The 19,719-nt window shown below is 38.9% G+C and overlaps 1 pseudogene; it reads left to right on the plus strand.

The window, feature by feature from the left end:
• The first annotated feature begins 543 nt into the window (after positions 1-543).
• LOC122891746 lies at positions 544-1,893 on the plus strand (annotated as a pseudogene).
• The last annotated feature ends 17,826 nt before the right edge of the window (positions 1,894-19,719 follow it).

Genomic DNA, 19,719 nt, shown 5'->3' on the forward strand with positions numbered 1-19,719 from the left:
GTCTCTGCTCAGCAGGGAGCCTGCTTTCTCTCTCTCTCTGCCTGCCTCTCCATCTACTTGTGATCTCTGTCTGTCAAATAAATAAAAAAAATCTTTTAAAAAAATCCCCCCCAAAGCAGGATTTAAAAAAGAAAAAAAGAAAGATCATCTCTCCTCAAAATTAATGACCACAGGGGCCCTGGGTGGCTCAGTCGGTTAAGCAACTGCCTTTGGCTCGGGTCATGATCCTGGAGTCCCCAGATCAAGTCCCACATAGGGCTCCCTGCTCAGCAGGGAGTCTGCTTCTCCCTCTGACCCTTCCCTTCTCATTATCTCTCTCTGTCCCTCAAATATATAAGTAAAATCTTAAAAAAAAAATTAATGACCACAAAAATGGAAGGATTAATGATGCAGTAGCAATTTTTAAAAGGTGCATGTGTACAGGAGTCGGGGGGAGTTGTCTCATTCACATTATAGTCTTTAAAAACTCGCATCAACTTTTCTGCAACGGGTTTGCCACCAGGACATGGGTGTGGTGAAAGCCACCACTAAGCCTAAACCAAAATGCAAAAGGAAAAGACTCATATCAACATTGTCATCATTGGATGATTCTGGAAGCCTACCATTACTGGTTGTCTAATCTATAAATGTGGTGGGATTGACAAAAGAACTATTCAAAAATTTGAGAAGAAGGCTGCTGAGAAGGGAAAGGGCTCCTTCAAGTATGCCTGGGTCTTGGATAAACTTAAAGCTGAACATGAACGTGGTATCACCATTGATATCTCCCTGTGGAAATATGAGATGAACAAAGTATTATGTGACCATCAATGATGTCCCAAGAGGCAGAGCCTTTGTCAAAAATATAATTACAAGCACATCTTGGGCTTTCTGTGCTGTCCTGATTGCTGCCACTGGTGTTGGTGAATTTGAAACTGGTATCTCCAAGAACTGGCAGATTTGTGAGCATGACTTCTGGCTTACACACTGGGTGTAAAACAATTAATTATCAGTGTTAACAAAATGGATGCCACTGAACCACCCTATAGCCGGAAGAGATATGAAGAAATCATTAAGGAAGTTGGCTACAACCCCAGCAGTAGCATTTATGCCAGTTTCTGGTTGGAATGGTGACAACATGCTGGAACCAAACACTAACATGCCTTGGTTCTAGGGATGGAAATTCACCCATAAAGATGGGAATGCCAGTGGAACCACAGTGCTTGACATTCTGGGTTGCGTTCTGCCACCAGCTTATCCAATTGACAAGCTCCTGTGTCTGCCTCTCCGGGACATCTACAAAGTTGGTGGCATTGGTACTGTCCCTGTGGGCTGAGTGGAGTCTGGTGTTCTTAAACCTGTCATGGTGGTTATCTTTGCTCCAGTCAATGTTACAGTTGAAGTAAAGTTTATTGAAATGCACCATGAAGCTTTGAGTGAAGTTCTTCCTGGGAACAATACGGGCTTCGGTGTCCAGAATGTATCTGTCAGATTGTTGTGGCATTGTGGGTCACATCACAGCAAATTTGACCCACCAACCAAAGCATCTGGCTCAGGTGATTACCCTGAACCATCCAGGCCAGATCAGTGCTGGATAGGCATGTGGGCTGGATTGTCACACAGTTCTCATTGTTTGTAATTCTGCTGTGCTGAAAGAGAAGATTGATTGTTGTTTTAGAACAAAAGCCAAAAGATGGTTCCAAGTTGTTGAAATCTGATGATGCTTCCATCATTGGTATGGTTCCTGGCAAGTCTATGTGTGTTGAAAGCTTCTTTGACTATCCTTCTCTGGACTGTTTTGCTGTTGGTGACATGAGACAGATGGCTGTTGGGGGTGTCATCAAAGCAGTGGACAAGAAGGCAGCTGGAGCTGGCCAGGTCACCAAGTCTGCCCAGAAAGCTCAGGAGGCTAAATGAGTATTATACCCAATACCTGCCTCCCCAGTCTTCAACAGTGGTAGAGGAACATCTCAGAACTGTTTTGTCAATTTGGCCATTTAAGTTTAACAGTCTGCGACTGGTTATTGATAAATCCATTGTAAAACCTTCAGAGGGAAAGAGGAATGTTTTGTGGACCATTTGTTTTGTGTGTGTGTATGTGTGGCGGTTTTAAGTAATTCGTTTTTAAAATCAGTACTTTTTAATGGAAGCAACCTGACCAAAAATCTGTAACAGAATTTTGAGACCTATTAAAACAAAAGGTTTTTTTTTTCCTTCAAAGGTTTTATTTATTTATTTATTTATTTGACAGAGATGCAGCAAGACAGGGATCACAAGCAGGGGGAGTGGGAGAGAAAGAAGCAGGCTTCCCGCCAAACAGAGAGCTCAAGCTCAATCCTAGGACTCCAGGACATGATCTGAGCCGAAGGCAGATGCTTAATGACTGAACTACCCAGGTGCCCCTAAAATAAAAGTTTAATGAGAAAAAATCCAAATCCCATCAGAGAGAGAGAGAGAGAGAGAGAGAGAGAGAGATCGCGAGCCAGAAGATTCCCACTATCCTCTTGATTGAGCAGGGTCCTAGATGCTTCTAATTCATCCCAGTTCTGACCACCATAAACAGTATAAGAACAAGGAAGGTGAATGGGAGAAAAATCAGTAAAAATCACCATAATACACCCAACAAAAAAGAGGCAGGTGAAAAAGATACATAGGAGGAACCCAGGTATATGTTTTCTACGCTTCTTCTCACCATCTTGTTTGCTGAGCAATGGAAATCCCAGCAATAAACAGGGATTGGGGAAAATAGAAGACAAAGTGAAAATAATAAATGATTTTATGAGGGAAAAGGAAGAACCAGCGTGAGTGCCTGGTCAGTTTCATCTGTTGTTTTCCTTTATTGATCCATTGTCTTCAGCATCAAATATGATGTTACCTGGTACTTTGACATACACATATTTGCAATCATATGTAAAGGGGAAAATTTTTAATGCTTCTAATATAGTTTTAAAATCTGAAATGGGTGCTGAAAGTAGAAAATTTTTTTCGCATCAAGGGAGAAAATATGATTTATTTTCTGTTTAATACATATATGAATTATGTCCTTAGATTTCTTATTATTGAATTATTTTTGCATTCCTGAGATGCTTTGCTGATCTATATTATTCTTTAAAAGTATTGTTAAATTAGGGGTACCTGGGTAGCTCAGTCAGTTAACGACTGACTCTTGATTTCAGCTTTGGTCATGGTATCAGGAGTGTGGGATGGAGCCCAATTATGGCTCTGCACTCAGCAGGGAGCCTGCTTGGGATTCTCTCTCTCCCTTTCCTTCAGCCCCTCCCCCCTGTTTTCTTGCTTGCTCTCTCTCTCTCTCAAATAAATAAATTGATCTCTTTTAAAAGTACTGTTAAGGGGTGCCTGGGTGGCTCAGTGGGTTAAAGCCTATGCCTTTGACTCACGTCATGATCCCAGGGTCCTGGGATCGAGCCCTGCATCAGGCTCTCCGCTCAAGTAGGGAGCCTGCTTCCCCCTCTCTCTCTCTCAGCCTGCCTTTCTGCCCATTTGTGATCTCTGTCTGTCAAATAAATAAAATCTTTTAAAAAAAAGTACTGTTAAATTATATTTGCAAATAATTTATTCAAGATTTTGGCTTCCATATTTTTTTTTAAAGATTTTATTTATTTGACAGACAGAGATCACAAGTAGGCAGAGAGACAGGAAGAGAGAGAGAGATGGGGGGAAGCAGGCTCCCTCCTGAGCAGAGAGCCCAATGCGGGGCTCGATCCCAGTACCCCGGGATCATGACCTGAGCCAAAGGCAGAGGCTTAATCCACTGAGCCACCCAGGTGCCCCTTGGCTTCCATATTAAAAGCCTAGATTGGTTTACAATTCTTTCCCAGTCTCTGGCACCAAGGCAGGTTGGTTTGACAACCACCACGATGAGGAACTTCTGACTACATTTTAAAGTAGTTTATTTCCAACCACAGCCACTGTCAGAGGATAACAGGATAACCAAAATGTGAGCAAGACATCAGCTGCATTCCCTTGTTTCTGTAACTGTTCATGCTGTCTCTATCTGCCTCAAATGTATACTACCATAGAGTCATAGAGTTATACATGCACACATATGCACATCAAGGTGAGCAATGTTTATGAGTTAGGAAGATATGGGATCCTGGGGAAGCCTTTATCACACATGAATGTTTCCCATCCTCTAACCCCCAAGCCCTGCAAAACTGAACCCTGGACCTGCAAAATTCTCCCCTCTGTAATGCACAGTAATTTGCACCTTTTTCAAATCTGGAGCTGGCTCTTGTTGAAATCAAGAGACTTGATTCAGCTTCTACCAAAGAACATAAATGTATTTTCCCAAGAGAAATAGTTTTTTCTCTCAAAAGAATTATGGTGCCAGCTGTTAAGATAAAACAAATTTTCTACCTTAAAATAGAGGCTACAAAATAGATGTGTTTTTAACAATCTTTTGAGCAGGAGACCTTATTTGGGGATATTTTGTCTACAGAAGTTATTATATTCCATATTTTTTTACTTAACAATTTTTTACCTAACAATTAAAAATTATAGATAAAATATGAAATGCATACTTTATTATTGCGTGGTGCTGAGTGGAGTCTGCAATATGTAGGCTTGTGAATAAACATCACCAACTAAAATTCAAATTAATGACAGAGTGCCTGGCCAGCTTAGTCAGTAGAGCACGAGACTCTTGATCTTGGGGTCATGAATTCAAACCCCACCTTGGCCATAGACTTTACTTAAAAAATACATACATACAATTAAAATGAATGGGATCCGAAGTAAATTGAATCACTAAAATCACTGTAATGTTCTGCTTAGGCCACAGCAAAGAACATGATGTCTCTATCAGTTAGGAATTGCATTCCTTCCCTGGAAGTAACAGAAATCTCAAGACAGTGGCCTAAGCACAAGAGCTTATTTGCTCATATAAAATCCCAGGGCCGGCATGGTGGCTGCACATAGAAGGAGCCAGTCTCAAGTCCTTGACTATGTTCCTGTCTCTCCATCTTCAGAATATGACCCATCAATAAGGTCACCTCATGGTCCAAGTCTGGATCCCAGCGGGGTGTCTGCAATTCAGGGAGCAGCAGGGGGCCTAAAAGGAGGTTCCTCTCTCTTTAACTAGTTTCTGTTACAGAGCTTCCATCGAGTCCCACACATACTTCCACATACATTTCCTTACCCGGAATTTGGTCACCCAGCCATGTCTCTGAACATATGGGAGATGAGGAAAAACGTGGTCTTCTTTCTAAGAGGCATCTATTACTAAGAACAAAGGGGAATGGTATTTGGTAAATGGATGGCCATTTCTGCTACAATAATTCAATTATAGTTGATGTAAAAACAAAGTATGTAAAAACAAAGTTCTAAATTATGAAATATTTCAAATAGAAAATATCATATCTGTGTACCTAACACTCAGAAAAAAACATTTGTTTCAAAAATGTATAAGACATAGATCATTGTAGGCACACCCTAGGCTCACTGTTCTCCAGATGTCACCACTGTGTTCATGCTCAGGCATATCCTCCCCATGCCTGTGTTGTCTTTGTCAGCTTATATATGCACTCTTAACTATATAGAGTGATTTTGTGTGTGTAAAATTTATACAAATGTTGTCATAATGCTTCAAATCATTTCTAGTTTTCCTTTTTGGGAGACATGTTGTCAGTATTGATCCTTTCAGGACATGTAGATATAATTCATGCATAATCTAGCACCACTTACCAAAGAGTCTATTCTTTTCCTCACTGATTTGTAATACCAAGTACACCAAGTGTACCAAGTACTCAAGGAAGGTTTACAGCTCTTTTCTGTTTCATTGCTATCATTGTCCAACTGTATCAGTTCCACATGGTTTTAATCCTAATAGTTTTATATAAAGTCTTGATACCTAAAAAACAAATCTCCCTCCTTCATCTTCTTCAAAATTGTTTGGACTGTTTTTTACTGTATCAGTTTCCTGTTGCTCTTATAACAAATTACCACAAATTTAGTGGCTGAAAAACAACACAAATTGATTCTCTTACAGTTCTGGAAATCAGAAGTATAAAATCAAAGTGTCAACAAGCTATGTTCCTTCTGGAGCCTTTCCATCTCTCTCTCTGTGATCACATGGCTTTTTTTTCCACTCTGACTTTCCCACTTCCTTCTTATAAGGATCCTTGTGTTTGGGCCTACCCAGATGATCCAGGATAATTTCTCCATCTCAAGATCCCAGCTTAAAAAAAAAATCCCTAACTTAATCACATCTGCAAAGTTTTTTGCTGTGTAAGGTAACATATTCACAGGTTTCATGCATTAATACCAGGACATTTGGGGAAAAGTGATTATTCATCAACCGCTTTGAAAATTTAATTTTTTAATTGCCAGTTTCTATGGAAGAAGACACTCTTAGGATGTTTACTGCATAGCATTACATTTATAGATTAATGTGAGAATTTGTATCTTTTAGAATACTGAGATTTTCCATTCATAAACATTGTTTATCTCTTTATTTAGCCCTTCTTTTGTACTCTTTAGTTAAGATATATAATTTTTTCTGCAAAATTGTACAACTTTTAGTTGTATTTATTTTTAGGTACTATATATACATTGTGCTATTGTAAAAATGATTATTATCACAGTTTCTACTTGTTTTGTAGGTATGTATGAATACTATTGAATTTTAATTTATTTACCTTGTACTTAGCAAGTACTTACTGAGTTTTCTTTCATTTCTAAAACTTATCTGAAGATTCTCTTGAATTTTGTACATAGACCATTTTTTCTGTAAATAATTTTTTTCCTGTTCTTTTCTTATATTATTTTTTTCTTGTCTTATTGCATTAGCTAGGTACTTCACTGCAAAGCTGAATAATCCTTCTAACTTTTTACTTATATGCTGGTTGCTCTTAGTATTTTGTCAAGTTTCAGGAGTTCCTCTCTATTCCTGGTTTGCCCAGAGAATTTTTTGTTTTTCAGAAGCTTTTTATTTATTTTTTAAGTATTCTTTACCCAATGTGGACCTTGAACTCAGAACTTCAAGATCAAGATTTGCATGCTGAACTAAGCCAGACAGGTGCCCCTATTTTCTTTTTAAGAAAAGGCACTGAATCTTATCTGATTTTCTTCATCTAGTGAAATATGTTTTTCTTGTTTAATCTGTTAATGGAATCTATTAGTATGTATTCCTAGGATAAACCTTATTTGGTCCAACTATCATCTTTTTAATATATTACTAATTTAGTTTACCAATATTTTATTTAGGTCTTTTGTATAATAGTTTATCCACTAGATTAGCCTATACATTTTCTTCATTGTACTGGACTTTCCTCACTTTAATGCCAATGTTAGATTAATCTTGTAAAGTTAGTTACTTAGAAATATAGGAGTTATTTATATATTTTGGATATTACGCTTAAGTACATATATTACAAAAATTAGCACCCCATTTGTGTTTTTGATTTCCCTTAAAATAGAAATTCTTGGGGTGCCTGCATAACTCAGTGAGTCAAGCATTTGGCTCCTGATCTCAGCTAGGTCTTGATCTCTGAGACATGAGTTCAACCCCCACGTGGATCCTACTTTTAAAAAAAAAAAATCTTGGGGCGCCTGGGTGGCTCAGTGGTTTAAGCCTCTGCCTTCAGTTCAGGTCATGATCTCAGGGTCCTGGGATTGAGCCCCACATCAGGCTCTCTGCTCAGCGGGGAGCCTGCTTCCCCCTCTCTCTCTGCCTGCCTCTCTGCCTACTTGTGATCTCTCTCTATCAAATAAATAAATAAAAATCTTTAAAAAAATCTTAATTTTAATGTCAAATAAGTCAATCTTCTCTTCTCTGATTAGTCTGTTTGTGTCTTGCTTAAGGAAGCATTCACTACTCCAAGGTCTAGGAGCTATGTCCTTCCAATAGTTCCACTTCTCACACTCAAGTCTTGGTACACCAGGAATTGACCTGCAGATATGCTGTGAGGTAGATATTGTTTTTCCCCATGTGAATAACCAACTACCCAGCACCATTTGTGAAGTGTGTCTCCTTTCCTTGCTGATCAATAACCCATCCCTGCAGCCCCAGAGATGTGAATGTTGCTGCTGCCCTTGCAGTGGCTTGTCTTTTCCTATGTTTTGGTCAGCTTTGTGGGATAACTGATCCTTGAATCCTCCAGGTCTAAATTAGGAAAGCTTTCCTCTAGAGATGGTTTGCTTCCCTATAATGCCTGTCTGGCTTCAAAACCCAAGGTCAGCTTCCCCACTTTACCCCAGCCCACGCAAAATGTCCCAGAAGCAATACTGCTGTACACCTCCACCAACCCAAGGCAAGCCCGCCCCTTCAGGATGCCACCTGTTCCAATCCAACTTGCATTTTTTTCCAGGGGATGACCCTTGGAGAGTGTGGGGTAGATATTTACAGAACCTAGTTGAAATGCAGTGGAGGGCTTTCAGAGAACCTTAAATAAGTCCAGACCAATCTCTAAAAATTTACAGTGTGTGTATGTGTAATTTTTGTAAAATAACTGAGATCATACTTTTGTTTTGTGCTGTAATCTTCACTTTTCTGATGTCTTGGAAAGCATTCCTTGTTGATATGTAACATTCATATGTAACTTTAATATTGTAATAGTATTTAATAGTCTTGATTGTGCCATGTATTTAACCACTTGTGTACTATGTCCAAAGACCAGCGGGCCTGCAGCATTTTAAAAGTCTCTAGGAGAAATAGGCAGGGTGTGATTTTCAATTTAGAAACAGAAAATGAGAAAAATAATTGTCCCATGCTTTAACAATCAGATGGAAGTATACTGTCACTGGAAGTGACCGCTGTGTCATTTGAGGCATGTTAGCAAATGTCTAGAGGGGCCAGGGAAGGGTGGCACATCTGTTTTTTTCTCCTGTTCCAAATATTTCACATCAAAGACAGCTTCTCAGGCTGCAGAGGTCAGAGGTTGACTTAAGGGGACCCTTTAAATTCAGGTTAATTGTATGTGAATTAGGAATGCGCACTCGCGCGCACACACACACACAGACACACACAGACACACACAGTTTTCCTTTTTTCTTTTGGACGATCCTTTTCCCAAATAGGGCAGAGCCACTGGAGATGGATGCCTCTCACTGCTCAGAAACCACCCTGGAAACCCAGAGGGTTTTCTGGGTGCACAAAGATCTAGGTTGTCCATTCTATACCATTTCAGAGGACATCAGAAGTGCATAAGCAGAGAATCCACAGATACATAATCAGGCCTCCTATAGATATGACTGCCTGTCAAGTGTTGTAACTGGAATGTGGGGGTTCTTCTTGTATCCACTGGTAAAACACAAAGCCCAATGACAAATCCTTGGTTGGTGAACACACAGTGTGTCTCAGTTACTGCCCGCCAGGTGAGTTTGAAGGTTTCTTCTTAGATCAATACAGCTAGGCATAAGTAATGTAGGTACCTCTCTTGGCACTTGTCCTATATCCAGAGGAATAACTGCCAGTTCTAAGAATCTCAGATTTACATCATTTTACTGCTTTTAACACACATAATTTCTAGTGTAGAATGGAATGGAATGTATAGAATAGGATAAAGAGTTTGATGTGGACCATCAACAATTACAGTCTTTATCATAAAACCCAGGACAACCATATGCTGTCATATTCTCCCAATTTATTCTAAACTGTCATCATCAAAAATAAGAATTAAGTGCCAGGATTAGCAACTATTCAAACAGGGGCAAAACATCTCCATAAAAATATTTATATAATTTCAGTTGTTAAGGTTTTGCCCTAAGTACCAATATCTATTTCATTTCTTTTAAAAAAAATTTTATATCTTTTTTATTATGTTCAATTACCCACATACACTACATCATTAGTTTTTGATGTAGAATTCAGTGATTCATTAGTTGCATATAACACCCAGTGCTCATCACCACACATGCTCTCCTTAATACCCATCATCTGGTTACCACATCCCTCTACCCTCCTCCCCTCTGTAACCCTCAGTTTGTTTCCCAGAGTCCAGAGTCTCTCATGGTTTGTCTCCCTGATTTCTTCCCATTCAGTTTTCCCTCCCTTCCCCTGTGGTCCTCCACGCTATTCCTTATGTTCCACATATAAGTGAAACCATATGATAATTATCTTTCTCTGCTTGACTTATTTCACTTAACACAATCCCCTCCAGTCCCATCCATGTTGATGCAAATGGTATTTATCCTTTCTGACGTGTTTAAGGTACTTCAGACCCCATTGTGGGGTAAGAGTCATGGTGAGGGAGCAAGACTTGGTGATGGGTTTTTATTTTTTTAAATTTTTTGTTAAAGATTTTATTTATTTGACAGAAAGAGACACAACAAGAGAGGAAACAAGCAGGGGGAATGGGAGAGGGAGAAGCAGGCTTCCCGCTTCTCGATGATCGAGCAGGGAGCCCGATCCCAGGACCCTGGGATCATGTTCCGAGCCGAAGGCAGAAGCTTAACGACTGAGCCACCCAAGTGCCCCGGTGATGGATTTCAGTTTAATGTTCTATTGATAGAAACCAAGACTCTCAGGACCAGATCAACATAAGTGACAAATAAGCTTTGCAGAAACGGAGGCGATGTTTACCACCTCTGATCTCCATCATCTCCTATAGGTGGAAGGTCCTTTGATTTAGATAAGCCTTCAATTAGAAGCAAATCCTTCAGTGGCAACTATGATATCAGTAAAATCATAACACTTAAAAATGTATGTTTAATCCCCTCATAGGCTTAATAACAATGGATCTTTTCATTTCTGAGTATTGTTTTCATTCCTAAGTAACTGATTGTGTGAAATATACTCAGCCAAAGATGTAAACTCTTTTTTATTATTTAAATTGAAGTTAGTTAACATATCAGTTTTACGAGTAGAATTTAGTGAGTGATCACTTACATAGAACCCCCAGTGCTCATCCCAACAAGTGTCCTCCTTAATGCCCATCAATCACCTAGCCCGCCCCCCCTCCCCTCCCCTCCTATTCATTCTCTATAGTTGGGTCTCTTATTGTTTGCCTCCATTTTTATCTTATTTGTCCTTCCCTTTCTCTATATTCATCTGTTCTGCTTCTTAAATTTCATATGAGTGAAATCAAATGGTATTTTTCTTTCTCTGACCTATTTCACTTAGCATAGTACACTCAAGTTCCATCAAAGGTAAGATTTCATTCTTTTCGATTGAGATACACACACACACACACACACACACACACACACACCACTTCTTCTTTATCCTTTCATCAATTGATGGACATTTGGGCTTTTTCCATAATTTGGCTATTGTTGAGAATGTTGTTGTAAACATTGGGGTGCGTGGGCCCTTCAAACGGGCATTTTTGTGTCCTTTGGATAAATATCTAGTAGTGCAATTGCTCGGTTATAGGGTAGTTCTGTTTTCAACTTTTTGAGGAATCTCCATACTGTTCTCCAGATTGGCTGCACCAGTCTGCATTCCCACCCATGGTGCAAAAGTGCTCCCTTTACTCTGCATTCTCACCAACATGTTGTTTCTTGAGTTGTCAATTTTAGACATTCTAACAGGTGTGAGGTGTTATCTCATTATGGTTTTGATTTGTCTTTCCCTTACAATAAGTAATATTGAGCATCTTTTCATGTACCCATTAGCCATCTGGATGTATTCTTTGGAAAAGTGTCTATTCATGTTTTCTGCCCATTTCTTGACTGGATTTTTTGTGTTTTGGCTGTGGAGTTTGATAAGTTCTTTATAGATTCTGGATATTGACCTGTTTTCAGATGTCATTTGCAACTATCTTCTCGCATTATGTCAATTGACTTAGTTTTGTTGATTTTTCTTTTCCTGTGCTGAAACTTTTTATCTTGATGAAGTCCCAACTGTTCATTTTTGCTTTTGTTTGTTTCCTTGCCTCCAGAGACATGTTCAGTAAGAAGTGGCTGCAGTCAAGGTCAAAGAGATTGCTGCCTGCATTCTCCTTTAGGATTTGGTGGTTTCAAATGTCTTACATTTAGGTCTTTCATCCATTTTATTTTTGTGTGTGATATAAGTGGTCCAGTTTCATTCTACTGCATGTTGCTGTCCAGTTTTTCAAATACCATTTGTTGAGGAGATTGTCATTTGTCCATTGGATATTCTTTTCTGCTTCATCAAATATTAGTTGACCATGCAGTTGTGGGTCCATTTCTGGATCTTTATACTGTTCCATTGACATTTTTTTGTCCGGTACCCTATCACCTTGATAATCAGAGCTTTGTTATACAGCTTGACATCCAGAATTGTTATGCCTCTTGATTTGCTTTTCTTTTTTAACATTACTGTGCTTATTTGGAGTCTTTTGTGGTTTCATACAAATTTTAGAATTGTTTATTCTAACTCTGTGAAAAATGCTGGTGTTATTTTGATAGGGATTGCACTGAATGTGTAGATTGCTTTGAGCAGTATAAACATTTCAACAATATTTATTCTTCCAATCCATGAGCATGGAATATTTTTCCATTTCTTTGTGTCCTCTTCAATTTCTTTCACAAGTGTTCTATAGTTTTCAGTGTATAGATCTTTTATCATTATGGTTAGGTTTATTCCTAGGTATCTTGTGATTTTTGGTTCAATTGTAAGTGGGATAAATCCTTGATTTCTCTTTCTGCTGCTTCATTATTGGGTATAGAAATGCAACAGAGTTCTGTACATTGATTTTATATCCTGCAACTTTCCTGAGGTCATTAATCAGTTCCAGCAATTTTCTGGTGGAGTCTTTCAGGTTTTCTACATAGAGTTTCATGTTGTCTGTGAATAGTTTGAAAGTTTGACTTCTCCCCTGCCTATTTGGATGCCTTTTCTTTTTGTTGTCTGATCGCTGAGGCTAGGACTTCCAATACTATGTTGAACAAGAGTGGTGAGAGTGGACATCCCTGTCATGTTCCTGACCTTCGGGGAAAGGCTTTCAGTTTTTCTCCATTGAGGATGATATTAACTATGGTCAAAAATGTAATAGTTTTTTTTTTTTTTCCTAAGTGTGTCTCACAAAGCCCAGATACTTTCTAAAGAAATATAAAAATCAAAAACTTCAAGAATAGAATTCTTTTCTAGTTATTATGAAATTTCCAAGCACTTTGAGGTACAAAACGTGCTTAACCATTTTTGTTTTCAGAGCAAGCAAAATAAAATCAAATTAGTTGACTGTAAACAGGCATAAACAATCTTAATCTTGAGTGTGAAAATGTTCTAAAACTGGATCATGGTGATGACTACACAACTAGGCAAATTTGCTAAAAATCATTGAATTGTGTACTTAAAACAGGTGAGTTTTATGATATGTAAATTATACCTCAATAAAGTTACAACAAATTAGTTGCAATGCTTCCTATGACCACAGAATGTCAGCAAAGTCAGCTATGAAGGATTTTTCTATAAACCTAATTTTCCAAGGAGAATGCCAGCAACCACTAGATGTAGCTGTCTTTCACTACAGAAATGCCTTTGTTCTGGCTCTCAAGTGCCTGAAGTTATCACGCACCAGAGTCAGGCATCAGGAATAGGGAAACATTTTCAAATATTGGTTTATGCAGACCTACAATGATTCAAGCAATCAAATCATCTTATCCATGGTATATACAATAAATAAAACTAATCTCATGCTACAGTAGTTTTCAAAAAGCAACTAGAAATTAATTCTTACTGAAAATATTAAAATCATTTAAAACTAGTTTTTTTTTTTTTTAAAGATTTTATTTATTTATTTGACAGAGAGAGATCACAAGTAGGCAGAGAGGTAGGCAGAGAGAGAGAGGAGGAAGCAGGCTCCCTGCTGAGCAGAGAGCCCGATGCGGGACTCAATCCCAGGACCCTGAGATCATGACCTGAGCTGAAGGCAGCGGCTTAACCCACTGAGCCACCCAGGCGCCCCCGTTTAAAACTAGTTTTAAACTACTTATGCATTCTAGGAAACATATTATGTAAACTTTAATTATGAAAATTTTATTTTATCTTTTTTTAAACATACATTTTAAAGTATGATTTTTTAAAAAAAGATTTTATTTATTTATTTGACAGACAGAGCTCACAAGCAGGCAGAGAAGACAGGTGGCGGGGCGGGGGGGGAGGAGGGAAGCAGGCTCCCCACTGAGCAGAGAACCCAATGCAGAGCTCTGTCCCAGGATCCCGAGATCATGACCTGAGCCGAAGGCAGAGTCTCAACCCACTGAGCCACCCAGGAGCCCCTTCAAGTATGATTTTAAAAATTTTGATCTATGGGACACCTGGGTGGCTCAGTGGGTTGAGCGTCTGATTCTTGTTCAGGTCATGATCTCAGGGTCATGAGAATGAGTCCCTCGTTAGGCTCTGAACTCAGCAGAGGGTCTGCTTGAGATTCTCCCTCCCTCTCCTTTTGTCCTTCTCACCGCTTGCACAAGCTCTCTCAAATAAATAAATCTAAAAAAACCTTTTTTATCTAAGTCCCCTTAAGTTAGACAAATTGACCAGTGACATTTTCACTGGTTAATTTCTGGTTTTCACTGGTTAATTTCACTTTTTTCAAGTAACTAGGTAACATGAAAAAACCCTTTAAAAGGAAGACAGTCTCTCTTATTACCTCTTTAGTTCTTTTGAGAACATAAAATGCACTGGATTATAGGAGGGCAAACCCTCTAATACACACTGAAAACCACAAACATTTCTGGGCTGGTGATACTTCCTCTTACGCAGTGCAGCCCTGTTAGAATTAAGAAGGGTGGAGGAAACTTGTGAGCTGGAAATTTTCTCAGTCGCATTTGGAGCATACTTACAAGTAAGTGAAATAATATTTGTCCAAATAAAGTCTTCATGTGTCAAAATCTTAACCTAGGTTTCCCAAATCAAAATAGATGCCATGTCTTCATTATGAGGTCAGTTTTAGGCTAAGAGCTTTTTGCTTTTGAATTCTGGTTAATATTTGAAATGGTCAGAATGACAATTTCTTAGACTAATGATTTGAGTACCAGGAATCCAGAAACTGCTCACAGGAATAAGAAAAAATAGGACTTGATGAAATATTACTTACATTAATTTTTCTAAGAAATTTGAGGGTCAGCTGTGTTCTTTGCAGTATCACCAAATGTCAAGGTCAAAGTAGAAAAAACCGAGGTTAAGTGATGTGGCCAAAGTGACACAGGTAGTTAATGAAAGAGTGAGGTCTAGGACCAAGTCCTGTGGCTCACTGCCTAAGTCCTCGTTTAAAACACGCATCCATTATTCATTCTATGCTTTACATTATCTGTAACATCGGGGGTTTTCTGTTGTTTCCGTAGTTTTTACCTAGTATGTATTTGAAAAAGACAGATAACGATTGCTTATTCAAGAGCTATAAAATACATCATGAGACAGTGATGTTTGGGTTGCTAAATGCTTTGGAAGAAATAGTCAAGTAATTAGTTATGGTGAAGATGTCTTAGGACTGAGAACAACATGTGGAATCCTACTGTGCTTTGGAGAATGAAGACTATGCCAGCTGTGGAAGGGTTCTCCTAGCTATTTGGCAAAGCCCCCATGGCAACCCAGTCTTCCTTACTCTCTGCCACTACACTGGGAGCTCCTGTTACTAAGCACTGGTCTGTCAGTTCCCCCCGCCCTCTGCCAAACTGCATGATCCTATAAGTATTTCTGGAGCAAAAGCAACCAGGCATTTAATGACGTAAGTCATGTCTCTTGACGAGAAAGATTAATGAGTCAGGCATGTTATGTACCCTTGAGAAAAGAGATTTGTGTTCTGCCCTTCAGGGTCTAAGCTCCAACCAAATCCAGCTGGGTAGTATTAATTCAGACATCTGAATAAAAGGATAAATGCAAGTAATACAGAGATCTGTATACACATGCCTGCAAATACAAAACTACACTGCCTAAAAGCTGCAACCTTTGTGGCATCAGATGTATTTTCATTTTAACACTGGATGGTTAGGTAATTTAAAAGATAGTAAGAATTCTAACTGACCAAATTAGCAGATATGCATGTGTATTTTAAAAAACTTTTTGCATGTATATCTATTTTTAAACAAATTCATATTGAAATGGATTAATGTTCTAAAATTTGGAATTTCTAACATTCTGTTATTTTTCATAAGTTCATGTATCACACCAAAAGTCCCTGAATTTAAATTGTTCAAAGGCATACCATTACTGTCACTAATCTAACCTCTAAGTAATTGCCAAATATCACCACTGCCTTAATCTTCAATTACATTTTTTTGATCTTTCAAACTAAGATAACAAAATAAATGCTGATCTTGCCATCTACTAAGCAACAGGATATGCTATATATATATATTTTTTTTTAAGCTTAGAAATATCACTGTTCTCCCACAGTGAATGAAAGACACACTTTTCTCAGTATTGTCAATAACTTCTAGTTATATGATCGTGTCTCTCTGATCCTTCTGAGCCCCACAGTCTGATAACGTGTTAAGATATGAGTTAAGATGCTATCCATGGCCACGACTGAATGACACTCCAGGTAGTATGGGGAGGCAAAACCCTTTGACATTGGTCTCATTTTCCATTGTGTTCTAACCACTTAGAGTAACTAATTATAAACAATTAAAGCAAAATCAGCAATTTTACTACAAAGTGATTCATTTTAAAATTACTTGTTTACTAAAAATATGACCTGAAAGCAATTTATAAGATTCCCATATCCAATAGTTCATTCCTTTTGCAAGTAACTGTGTACCTATATAGTCAGGGGCAAATATATAGATAGTCATATGACTTATTGTTCCTCCTTCCATAATAATTTACTCAAGACTTCCCAGAGTGCTATGAACATAATTCACTAAACTAGATGGGAGAAAACTTTTACCTCTACCCTCAGGGGACTTTGACATATACTTGGGGAGATTTCATGGTAGAAAATATTACCCATCAGTTTTGAAATTTTCATAGACCAAGAATGTTTAAAAGAAGAAGTTACAGAAATGGCCCATACATCATGTCAGGCCATGGCTTGACACCAAAAAGTCTTGCAGGCTCAGTAAATATTGGATGGGTGCAGTCATCCATGACTTTGGGGAACACTGGACAAGGCCTGACCCCAGACAGTGTTCTCCAGCATCCGTGTGTTTCAGAAAAAGGAATAGAATGGGTTAAAAATAGAAATACTCTGATCTACTAAATCAAAATTCCAGATACATGGAATGCCAAACAGAATCATCATATGGTACAGTCACATTATCCTCTACCTAAAAAAGCCCATTTTCATGAAGCACTTCCTTATTTAGGCTAATTACTTCCTCAAGAGTTTACCAATAATCACTAGGTTTTAAAAGGTAAGAATTTAAAAGTCTAAGGCAAGCTTGACACTGGCCTGCCATGAGTCAGAGCTTTCCAGAGCTCACCAAACACTAAGAGCAAGGCTTGTGTATTTGTTCTAGAGACTATTACACCACATGTCAAATATCCTCACAGTAGTAGTCCACGACAGATCTGGCAGAGTCCCTGTGTCCTCCCACTGTTTCAAGGAGACCAGCTGGAGTTTTCTCTGGTGAGCTGTGGGGTTTCATCTATTCAGACCTCAAGGGCAAATGCTTTCTCAGGAAACTGTGTTTACACCAGAGCTGACTGAAAACCCAGTCTAAAGCAAAATGGAAGCCTCATGGTAACAGACTACTACACTAGTTGAGAGGTCTGAGTTATTTCTAGTCTTTTTATTTTTAAGATTTTATTTATTTATTTGACAGAGATAGAGATGGCAAGGGAGGGAACACAAGCAGGGGGAGTAGGAGAGGGAGAAGCGGGCTCCCTGCTGAGCAAGGAGCCCAAAGCGGGGCTCAAGCTCTGGACCCTGGGATCATGGCCTGAGCCAAAGGCAGCTGCTTAATGACAGAGCCACCCAGATGTCCCAATCCTAGTCTCTTCATTGCCAACAGCCAATACTTAAGTCAACTTGAAATTTGGTTTCCTTGTCTCTAAAATTAAAGGAAAACTTATAGTTGATCCTTCAACAGCACAAGGGCTGGGGTGCTGACAACCTCCTCCCCATGGTCAAAAATCCACATATAACTAAATCCACATCCACTAAATCCACATATAACTCCCCCCAAAACTTTAATAGCTTCCTGTTGACCAAAAACCTTAATGATAATAAAGTCAATTAATACATATTTTATATAGTGTATACTGCATTCTTATAATAAACTAAGCTAGAGAAAAGAAAATGTTAAGAAAATCATAAAAGAGAACACACTTAAAGTTTCAAACCATAAAAAATCCGTGTTTAAGGGGACCCATGCGGTTCAAACCTGTGTTTGTTCAAGGGTCAACTGTATACTTTCAGGACTTCTTTTACCTTGAAGATTCTACTTCAGTGTGTACAACTGCAGCTTTGATATGCCAACAGCTAGTCATTAAACCAGGGTCATTTTCTCCTGAACAGCACCAGGGATTTTAAAAACCAGAGAGAAACTAATACATGCTTCTGCTCATGAGAAAAGGACAGGTTTGGAGATTTGTAGATCTAACAACTTGGAGCCACAGAACTCTCTTTCAGCAGGCCACCAACTGCTTGGTCAGCATGTGCTTCTCTTGGTCCCTTTTGGGCCTTTGGTGGAGTTTAGGTCAGAGCCCCAGGACAGAGGCATCGTGCCCCTTGCTGGGTTCTGTTCTTGGTCTTGAGCTCTACCAGCTATGTGACCTTAGGCAAGTTACTTAACCTTGTCTCTAAGCCAGTTTCATCTGCCAACTGGGGATGATAATAAAAGCACCAAGACTTGTTGGGGTATAAGAATTAAATGTGATAAGCCTATAAGGCATATTGGTGCTCGCAGACTAAGCATTCGGTATATGGAGCAATGAGTTTGGATTATAGATGCATGGTTGTAGCAGCCATAGAACTCAGCATGCATCTGGAGAAAGTCCATGAAGTCACGATGCTGCCACAGCTGCCAGTCCTCTCCTCTTCCAGACTTATTCTTACTAATGCAACCTCACTTATTGACTTGAAGGAATGAACGAACATGCGGACTCCCTATATCTCTTTCCAGAAAGTCCAGATTACACAGCTCTGAAGATGGGACAGTAACGAAAGGAAGCATGTGACATGATCAATGCATTAAAGGGATCTTCTGCATGAAAAAGAAACTTGTAGTCGTGGCTGCCCTCCCAGGAGGTAGCTTCGAGTTAGGGACAGGAAGCTGACTTTTCACTATATGCCTTTGTATCTTCTGAATTTCAAACCTCAAATATGTTACCTATATTAAAAAATATTTTTAACATGTCAATTTTTGAAAATTAAGAAGACACCTTGTAACTTAAAATCGTTTACATCTTCCCCTCATGAGAGCTGGGGAGCTGAAAGCCCAGCCTCACTCGCCCTTCAGAGCATCTGAGTGCGGGTTGCTGCTGTCTCACCCACGCATGCCCCGAACTGGAGGGGTATGTGCTGAAGCCATGGGAGCTGGAAGAGAGGGAAGGTTCAGCATTATTTCACGTTTTGACTGGTTTCTGCACAAAGGAACCAAAGGAATTTCTACTGTAAATTTAGAGCAGGTCTTTTGCTGTGATTCTATTCTCCTGCCCCAGGAAGGCAAAGACCAGAATTAAAAGAAAGAACAGAGAGTGAAAAAAGTGTGTGTGTGTGTGTGTGTTCCAAATAACCCATGCTGGCTCAGCTTTTCCACATTGTTTTCCCAAATATTTTTCTAATAAATAAATCTAAAAAACTTAGCATACTTTCGAAAATTAAGACTGGCTTGGAAATAACTAAGGGTTGCATTTTATTTGAGCAAGTACAAGTATAACAAAGGTATAGTAAGGTTAATTTTCCCTTTTACTCATCATTTCCCATCCCTGATGGA

This window comes from Neovison vison, chromosome 12 (assembly GCF_020171115.1).
Source record: "Neovison vison isolate M4711 chromosome 12, ASM_NN_V1, whole genome shotgun sequence".
NCBI lineage: Eukaryota > Metazoa > Chordata > Mammalia > Carnivora > Mustelidae > Neogale > Neogale vison.